General features: G+C 33.3%; 1 protein-coding gene across 1 annotated transcript in view; it reads right to left on the bottom strand.

Annotated features, from left to right (window-relative positions):
- The window catches only part of LOC106468574 (geranylgeranyl pyrophosphate synthase-like), a gene marked incomplete at its 3' end in the record, with an annotated part of 19,878 nt that extends 9,969 nt beyond the window's left edge, over positions 1-9,909 (bottom strand). The window contains exon 1 of the mRNA XM_022396913.1: positions 9,651-9,909. The remainder of the gene's footprint in view (positions 1-9,650) is intronic.
- Positions 9,910-10,595: the final 686 nt, after the last annotated feature.

The raw sequence follows: 10,595 nt of genomic DNA, 5'->3' as shown, positions 1-10,595 counted from the left end.
GAACAACTTGACATTCAAGATCTACATATCTACATGTGCCGATGTTTCCGTTTATTAACGTTATATTTTAAAATCTGTGCAAGAACTCAGCTAACGGATGTTTTCACATATTAAAGCTATCTTCATTATTGTAGTGTAAAAAATGTCATTAACAAAAGCATTATTGTAGTGTATCCAGAGAATTATACTGATGTTCCATTATTTATTCCCTATATAAGTTTGTACTTTGTATAGAATTACGTTTTGTTTTCTTGTAAAATATAGATTTTATTTAAATATCACATTCCAGCTATATGTAATTAAGAGGTTTTCTTAACATTCAGATCTAATCATCATTTATATCGATACTCATGTAATTTCTGTCAAAATTGTATGAATGTGCATTTTGAATCAGGTGACAGTTAATATAACAACTGAAGTGTCTACAAAAAAAGGTTAAGTTTATTGGTAGCAAGCCTTATAATTTATCAAAGAACAATATCCTGTGAACCGTTACAACAGAAAACCAAGAGTATCATGTTTGGAGTTATGGTGGAATTAGATAATGATATTCTAAGAATTGTTTTACCAGATGAGACTACAGGTTAGAGTTTTGGGCACAGAATGAATATTGAATATCCAGCCAAGTTCCTTTCACAAAATAACAAATATTTGCCAAAAAGTTGATATATATTTACTCAAACAAACAGATTTACAAGTTTCATACAACATTGTAAATTATGAAACATAAGTGTAGTGGGTGGTTTTGTTGTGGGCACATCTTTCATTTTTGCCACAGCATAGTGGCTCTTTCTTTCAAATACAAACTTTCAGCTCTGTCATCCCTTGACTGATTTGAGGTCCAATTACAGTTTTGAATTCAGGAGGTCAAACCCTTTCAACTGATGTATTTGACCATGCCCTAGGTCTTCTCACAGATTAATTTACTCTGATCCTGCCTAAAATAATTTCAAGTGCTGCAGCTATTGAAGATTCCTTCTTGTTTACAAATGCATTTATTCATTTCTAGGATATTTATGCAGTCATGGATTAGGCCCACAAGTCACCACCTAGAGGAAGTTTACGCAAGTAATAAAGAAATCACTTATAAATCAACGAACAAAACAACACACATATTTTTGTTACTCAATTACATAAATGCAAACAATTATCCTTCAAATATTTTTCTATTACAAGTTCAGTCAGAACAGCTATTAAACAATTAATTATTTTGATTAGACTGTCCCATTCCCTAGTGTTGATTATTCATACATTGCTGGATAAAAGTGGGGTGACAAGGCAATCACACATACAGGTTGGATAGTGGAAATTTCTGTAAGTAGTAACTCTGGTCATTCTACTAACTTTGCTTGACCAGCACTGGAAGACTTACTTCTGGTTCTCAGTGGTGTAGTGTTAAATAAAGAAATGAGGGAATGCGTTTTCAAAGTGTTACTATGATTAGTATTTATTACATCACCAATACTTAAAAACACATATTTCAGAAATAGTAGCTGTAAATTTTAATTGAAATCTACATTTGAAAATGTTACAATAAAAAAATCAATTTCCTCTCACCTTGAACTTTTGAATTATTGGATAACTTATTAATGAAACTTCAAAACTTGGTCCATAGTGAGTTTCTTGGACTTGGTTACTCTTGTTCATGTATCAGTTGCTGAACGATGACACTTAAGCCACTTGTATCCATAGTCGTCTGGTTTCCAGTTTTGAATCAGAGGGTCGTGAAGCTAATAAACATGAGGTTTCTAAAGTCTTGTTCGCATTCGGAAGAACTACATAGGATGACTTTTGAACATCCAATTAAAGGATTCAAATCTGATGGAATATGGCACTCACAGTTGTCTAGAAAGTCTCTGTATGCTGTGGTTGTTTTTGAAAATGGCAATCAGAAACGATTTCCTTTTCTCCAAAGCCTGGATTTATCTCTGCTGGCCACTCATTGACTTCTAAGGTACAGAGCTCAGAAATTATATTTGGAATGGAATTAGAAGTGCCTGGCTGTGATCCATTTGGTTCATGAGAAGAAGTTGGTGTGAATAACCGTTATTTCATATTGTTTATGATACTGGTTAAAAATTGACCATGACTGACAAACAATTTTATTGTTCTCTGTCAGTGTTATTAATGAAATTACATTTCCTTAATGACATTCTCTGCTCTTAAGGCCATTTTACCCTTATGTTCCTTCACTGCTTCTACAAACCGTATGCTGCGACAAATTAACTTGAGTGCATAAAGTAATATCACTTTTCTGTAAGACTTCTAACGTGCTTAACAAGAATGCTAAGTTAGAAATATTAGTTAAACCAAAATGGACCATGTCTATATTACTGGAAACTAAGCATTTATTGGTTACTGTGTAAGTATGGTTAACAGCATGTTCATAAGATCATATACATTTTTACACCTATACTGCTAAATCCTGACCACCTCAAAAGGTAACTAACATTCAAATACCTAACAAGTTTATTTTATATAGTACTTTAGACAATGCTACACACAAGCTGATAAACCCTACCCCAACTGTGTTTCTGAAGCCAAGAAGAGTCTAATGCCTAAAGTGGGGATTCATTGCTTTGTTTTTGAAAGGTTTCTACTTCAGCTGCTAACAGTAAAATAAACCTAGGAAATATGTGTGAAAAAATTGGAAGTAGACATTCTCAGGATATTTACTTTGGAATTTCATGGTCCATACTCAAAAGTCCCTATTCATTTTGTTTCATTGAGTTTCTAATTCAGTTACTAACAATATAATAACTACAGAAAATAAGTGTGATAAGATGAGAAGTATAAGCTCTGACCATAAATTGTTTGGAACTTTGTGATCAATACTAACAGAACTACACATATTTTGCATTTTGTAATCTTTTCTTTCATTATACTTTGATAACTTACCTACAACCTGGATGAAAGGGTTAATGATTCTTTCTTTTAGAGGTGGGCAAAACTTAACGAAGTTTGAGACTTGCAAGGTAGGATCTATTACAAGTAGTGAGATAACGGCATTCCGGCCAAAAAAAGGTAAGGGAATGCCATTCCCACACCACTACCCCACTGCTGGTTCTTGACTGAAGAGCTGGAACAAGATTTGATAAAGATGGACAAAGAGCTCCAAAGAGACTCCTTAGTGTAAAAAGGCTCTCAGATAAGATCTTTACTTCATAGATGAGGTTAGCATCAAAACCATATTTATCTAACTCGGCTGCAGACCATCAGAAGACCAATTTGATTTGTTGCAACCACTGAATTGATAAACTTCCCAGACACTCGATCCTTTCAGCCCACTACATTTTTCAGTGAACAACAACATCTGTTACAAGCAATTTTATTTCTTTTTCTTATGGCATCAAATTCTGTTTCTACTGATCTCATCACAGGAAGTTCTATGCCAGCATTTCTACAGATTCCATCTATGACTCGTGTTTAATCAACAACCTGTCAACTCTCCTGACTTAGGATGTTCGTATGGCATCATCTAAAAACTTGTATGATTTCTGTATACTGTTCTTATTAAATCATCTCACTAGATGATAAACACAGGCTGCCATCACCATATATCCTAGATTACTTCCTCATGACTTAGTAAACTGCATTAGAATAATGAGCCAATTATGTAGTTAGTGAAAAAGAACATTAAACTCTGTTTTAATCGATGTTAACTTCATATGGTCATACTAATGTTACACACGCCTTTGATGTAATAACTCATTATATTTACTGGCAGTCCATTTGGATGCAAAAACAAAATATTTATAAAACTAAAAGAAAATATATGTTGAAGAAATCCTTTGCTAAAACATTTGTATTACGAGTGTTTCTTTTAGAAGTAAAAATTTAAACAAATTACAAACTGAATAATACAAAATAAAAACTTTAACAAAAGACCATATAATAATTCCAAGTGAACGTTCATATTGTAGTTGTTGTTGTCTTGTGTCTACAACTGCTAATATAGAGACAAATGAATTTCATGAACATTTGTCTTGACTGAATCTGTTCAGTGCTTCTTTAATTCTCAACTTGTAGTGTAATCTTCAATGTGTGCAACTTGTCATATTTCAGAGGAAGCTGTCTCAGCAATACTCAGTAAACAAGAGATCCACAGATCTATCACTTAAATTCACACACTTATCTTTGAGACTGTGACTTGGTTGGAGACTTATCAGAGTGATTCAGTGATAACCTTGGTTCACTGATTACCATGAAGGAGTTTAAACTGCAAACAAAAGAGTCCTGGAGTATTTTAAGTACTTGGTGGTTTGAAAGTGAAATGCTGTTGTGCAGCATATCAATTTCACTTGTTGACAAAAAAAGCAGCTTCTACTACTCCAGTATACAATCACCGAACCCAACAATAATCAGTGGTCTCAACAAGAGGCAAGTTTAAAACACCTACTTTCAGAAGTTATTCCATTGTACTCTATCAAAGGATGACACAATCCACTTTAGAATGAGAAAATAGGAAGCATGCTTGAGAAAAAGTGCACTGACACTACCAGTTTCCTAGTCAATTGTAGATACTGAATACTAACCAAATATTTGTTACAACTCTAGATAATACTACATGAAAGAACCTGAGAAAAGCTGGATATATGTACAATATTCTTTAGATGAATTTAGACAGGTACCACGTGTGAACAGAAATATGCAAGTTAATGACATTCTCACCAACTTTTGTTGTTGTTTTTCCTTGGGGGGGGGGGATTCTTCCTACCAATTAGGGTACCTAAATCCTAGCTATTTATTTAATTAGCTTAATCAATTATTTTGTATCTTTGTAAACATTAGTCTTTTATTGTGCTATTGATACTGCCCTGCTGTCTAACTCTATAGGTAAACATTGATGTGTCATAGTAATCTATCTCAGATCCCAAGATTCTCTAAAGTTACTCCATCAGAATCATTTAAACTTTAAAGGACTTTAATTGGCCACAAGGCATTGTTAGGAAGTATATTGAGTAATTAAATGCCAAAAAATAAATTGCTTAAGTTTTTGTGATTAAATAAATATATATTCAGAGAATAAAGTACTTCAACAATCGTAAATGATCCATTATTTCTGTGGCCTTCACCTTCATGGTTAAACCCAAATACACAATAAATTAGCTAGGAATGAATCACTTTTTACATGATTCAAGCTTATTTTATGCAGAAAATAAAATACATAAATCGCCAATATGAAATATAATCAGTAATTAAATACCAGAAAATAATTTGCTTGCATTTTTTGTGATTCAATAAATTTTATATTTGAAGAATAAATTATGTCAACAATCATCATGAATGATCGTTTATATTGTCATTTTGGTAGTCACACACATACTTTTTGCAAAGTAACGTTGCTACAAATGTTTTTCTGTTGCATGCAAATGACGGTTGATAGCTAGAGCAGTTATGTCAAAGCAGAAAAAGTTAACGCATTATCTGAATGATTCAGCAGAGAAAAGTTGCACCCAATTGAGATTACAAAGATTATGAAAATAAAATCGACTTCAAAAGAGGACTTTCCTGGTACAGACCTATCCAATGATTCATATTTTAATGTGAAGTTGCCAACATAAAATTATTGGTTAAACTTGATCACATAGAAAATTAAGTTAAAGTTTTTAAAATAATAGTTCTTTGAGCAATTGCTTTAAACATTTGGTGTTATATGTATGGTGTTACATACATAAAAATTCATAAATAAAAGTTGACATTGCTTTTTTCTGTTAGACTTACTGTCATGGGTATTTGAGCATACATGTTGGCTAATGTTACTTCTTATAACTCCCTGACTGGCTGGAAAGCTGAATTCCCTTGGATTGAAGTTGACGATGATAACATAGGGAAGCTGTACTGCAAAGTTTGCCGGACTATGCAGACAAAAAAATCACCTTTTTTCAATGGAAGCAATTCCAGTATAAACACCTCTGCTTTCTGTAAACCATGTGAAATGCCAAGGAATACAGGATGCAGCAAAGGCAAAAGCAGGCTCAAGTAAGACCGATAAGGCTCTTGACTCGATAACAGCTGATGAGAAAGGAAGGATTCTTAGGCTAATTAGCTCAACTCATACACTTGCACTAAATAACCATCCTTTTAAAGACTTTTTATGATGTAGATGTTAGAAAACTTACACCAGTGACCATCAGTGTGCTGTTTTCACTAAATACATTGCAGAAACTACAAAGACTGAAGTTATTGAATGGCTCAACATGTGTGATGGTTCTACAAAAATTGCTGTGAGGGAAGCAGAACTATTTTACATCTGTGCTGCAAAATAAGGGGTGATTAGGGTATTTCTTGTTGCCTGCAAGGTTGTAGACCATCCAAGTTCTGCAATTACTCTGACAACAATGTTAGAAGCACTAAAATAACTTAACATTGCAGAGGAACATTTTTACCAACATGTTGTTGGTCTTGCAGCAGATGGGGATGCATTAAACTTTGGGTCCCGGGCAGGTATTGCAGTGGAGTCGAAATGGAAAGCAAGTGGGATCATCCCAGTACATTGCATGGCTCCTAGAATATAATTGGTTATCAAAGATGCAGCCAGAGAATTGAAGCACCAAAAAGTTTAAAATGAGTTCTTTTTTAGCTTTACAGTAAGTTCACAATTTATCAGTAGCTAGGGCTGGGCTGATCAAATCAAGAAAGGTGGAAAACACTGAGAAAAGTCTCCCTACATAAGTAGGAGGCACACTTTGGGTGCAACATACAAATATAGCAACAGAAAACCTACTTGGCAAACTGCTGCATTGTCTGATGAGTCACAGACTGGATAACAACTGTCTTTATAGTGGTCCATTCATTCATAACTGCATCTGGACTGAACAATGTGCATAGATTGAGTGGTTCTTGAAAATGATCTAAGAGCACCTGGATCTCAGTATCACCAAACCTTTTCAAGAGCTCTTTGTTATTCAATGGCCATGTATTGATATTGCACACTGAAAGTGCCAAGATATGTGGGTCATTCAGGTCTCCAAACCTTTTTTCAAGATGAGATTTAACAAACTTAGGATCTTCTCTCTATCTATGCCAAAATTACTTGAATCATTCTGCAACTCTGTGATACCACAGTGAAATGTGAAGCCCTCTTGCTTGCTTTCCTTGAGTAAGCCACTAAGGGCTGGTCAATCGCTTGTGCTATATCTTTGCAACACCTCTAGAATTGCATTTAGGGCCTCGGACACATCACATGGTGCAATCCTGCCTCTGCACTATTTCAGAAAATTCTCTCAAGGATGATGTGATGTGTAACATTAGATGAAGATAGAGAACCATCTTTCTTGATCTTAGATGTTTCAGAAAACCTGTTGCTTTACCTTCGAAGGCAGCAGATGCACTCTGATCATTGGAGACAGCATTCAAATGTGCAATCAATGCTGGGTATATCTTTGGAAATGTGGCAGTGAGGTGGACATGAGAACTTTCTTACACTCATTGATCTTATATTCAGCCTGCAAACACATATTGCTGAAGTAGTGTGTGGATTCAATTTATACAAACTAGTGCATACAGATTTGCAAAATTGGTTTCAACCAGAGACTGTATCAGACCTTATGAGGATAAAGTTACATACAACAAGTGTAAAAGCAAGGTAGATGATGATACGACAGAAGCTCAATGTGAAGAAGCCAGTCTCAAATCATTTTGATTATGATGACTATTACCTTTTGATAAATAAAACTCATAATTACTTGAGTTTATTGATTTTTTTGTTAATTCTAAGAATAGTTTAGAAGTCACATAGTTATACCCTTCTCACAAAGTTGAAAACAAATAGGTGAAACGAGAAAGCTCAAACTGAGGAAGCCAATCTCAGATAATTTTCATTATGATGACTGGTAAATTTGGATAATTAATTTTGATAATCCTTTGAGTTTATTGTCTTATAGAACAAAAATAAATACTTTGTGTGATAAATAAGTTATGAATTAGTTAAATTATATCATATAATAAATTTAAACCACATACTATGCTTCTTGCAAACAAATTAAAACATAAATTATCATAGAAAAACTGGGGGTCCAGTAAAGCCCTTGGGGTATGTGGCAAATATCTTTTTCTGCCTGACCCATCAGTGGAATTGTTTCTTAATTTCATGCCCTGATCAAGTTTATTTTTATCTAAGTAAGTAGCTTACTGTGACCAGCAGTTCATTAATAATATTATCTAAAGTTTTTGTAAAAGCCAAATGCTTGACAACCACACTGGTGGTTCATCCTTTTTGGAAAGGGCTGAAAAGCTACTGGGAATTCCTAGTGACTCATACAACAATACACTGCTTATAGACAAGACAGACATACATATAGTTATACATTTCTAAACACACAGTGTTATAGCTTTCATAAACTTCATCTATTTTGGCAAGCATTAAACTTATCATAACAAACACCAATATTGTTATAACTAAATTTTTACATCATTATAAAACCTTTAACTGAGCTAGTAATTCCAGAATATATTTATACAGGTTTCTAACTTAGGAACAAGTAGGTCATAGTTGTCTTAAACAAGACTTTAGTAAGGTCCTTAAGTGAGGTATGATATTTTAGGTTGTTATACCACAGGACAGATAGTTTTATGTTGGATAGTTGTAGAAACAAGATAGTAATAGTAACAGAATAATCTCATTTTAACTCAAACAGAATATTCATATGAAAAATTGGTTTCATAAAATAAGGTATGCATTAAAAATATTTACAAGTTTTATCCTATGTTACAAAAAATATTGATTTTTATTTTTGTGTTTTCATCTTCATACTGCAGTGTAAGTATAGATGAATGATGTAAACGTAAGACACACTGGTCATGGATATTTGTGTTTTTGTCTTGTTAAAGTATAATTACAGAGATAATAAAATAAAGAATTTAATTTTCATTAAAAAAAAGTGGCAATTTTATTTATACACAAAACGAATACAATATATTTAGACAATTTTAGAGTTTTACCGGTTGTTACAGTCCCTGTTGCCACATACAGTTATGCTCTATCTATCTATCAACAGTGCATTCTGAAAATAGTCTTACAGCATTTTTTACAGAATCTATCCAGTGTACAAGAATGACGGTTTCTAATCACCCATTTCAACAGTTCAATTCATATTTCTTTGTTTTCTAATACCATTAAATACAAGGAATATCCTCACCTTGGAAATTCTAAATCCTTAATCTGAATACATTTTTATGATCTCAGTGTACTGTACGAATATTTTAAGTCAGAAAGGGCTATAGACTCCTCCCAAAAGTTATCATTATCAATTTTAGAGGCATCAACTTGATCAAACAACCTACGACATGACATACAATATTGTTTTACTTTTAAATTTAATATAATGTACACAATCTTCTATATCTTCACGCCCAGTACAGACCTAAAGGCTTAATTAAATTAAAGCAATGGACTACAGTACACGTGATTTTTACGCTAAATCAGTAAATGTCCTTAGTATATAGTAATACAAAATAAGTTAGAATAAACTTATATAAGTTATAACTTATACTGTGAGTGTTCCTGTAGTTAGTATTAATACTATTAACGTATAATAATTAGTATTACTAAGTACTAGCACTGTAGACTAGTGTAAGTTGCAACTTCGTTACATTGTAAGAACTAGTTAATAGCGTTATTAACAATACGTTAATAACATATTCCTTACCTATTCTTTGATATGTATTTTCCTTATAATTTTTGATATAACCGTCTATTTTACTTTTACTCCGTTTTAGGCGATTTCATTTACTGTTTGGCATAATTAATCAACCAAGCAAATTACTAATTTAACTAACGTATTCCAACAATATGATGGTCTGCAAAAGTGACATCTAAAAGTTTGAGACAGCTTGACTGGATAATGAAAAAACTTTATAAATGTACAACGTTTCGACAAGATCTTGTCATCCTTAGGTACAAAACCTTGTCGAAACGTCGTATATTTATAATAAGGTTTTTTCATTACCCAGTCAAGCCATCTCAAAACTTTTATTTTCTTAAAAGTGGGTTTCTCGTTAACAAATTAAAAGTGACATCTGAAGCTGTAAAATGTTCCTCCCCTTTTAACTCATTAGCTCCATCATTTCTTAACTGATTTGAGATCTAATTACAGTTTTGGACTTAGGAGGTCAAACTCTTCCGATTGATGTATTTGACCCCGCCGAAAATCCCATAGATTAATTTATTCTAATCCTGCCTAAAAGAATTTCAATTTGAGGGTAGGATAGTAAGGATCCCGATGAGTAATAAAATCGAATCGGGTATACGCGTATCTCAAGCTTGGTATTGCTGGCGCAAAAATATAAAAACACACACAACTTATAAAAGTTTGTATGAGCAATAATAAACCAAATTCGATGACGAGGAACTCACGAGACTAATAATGGTTGGAGACGTCTCCATCCATTAATAATATACCAAAGTGTTTGTATTTTGTTGTGTAATGCGGCGGCCTTTTAACTTAATTGATTTCTTAGCAAGGTGAGGAAGAAAGGATTAACTAAGTACTCACAGAATTATTGAGTCTTTAAACTTTCTTATTTTTTAAAAATATAAAAGTATTTTTCGGCTAAACAATGGGCTATCTGTGCCCTGCCCACCACGGGTATCG

Source organism: Limulus polyphemus, unplaced genomic scaffold (assembly GCF_000517525.1).
Source record: "Limulus polyphemus unplaced genomic scaffold, Limulus_polyphemus-2.1.2 Scaffold3057, whole genome shotgun sequence".
Taxonomy (NCBI): Eukaryota; Metazoa; Arthropoda; class Merostomata; order Xiphosura; family Limulidae; genus Limulus; species Limulus polyphemus.
The sequence above is the reverse complement of the archived record's forward strand: the minus strand, read 5'-3'. Positions and strand labels throughout refer to the sequence as shown.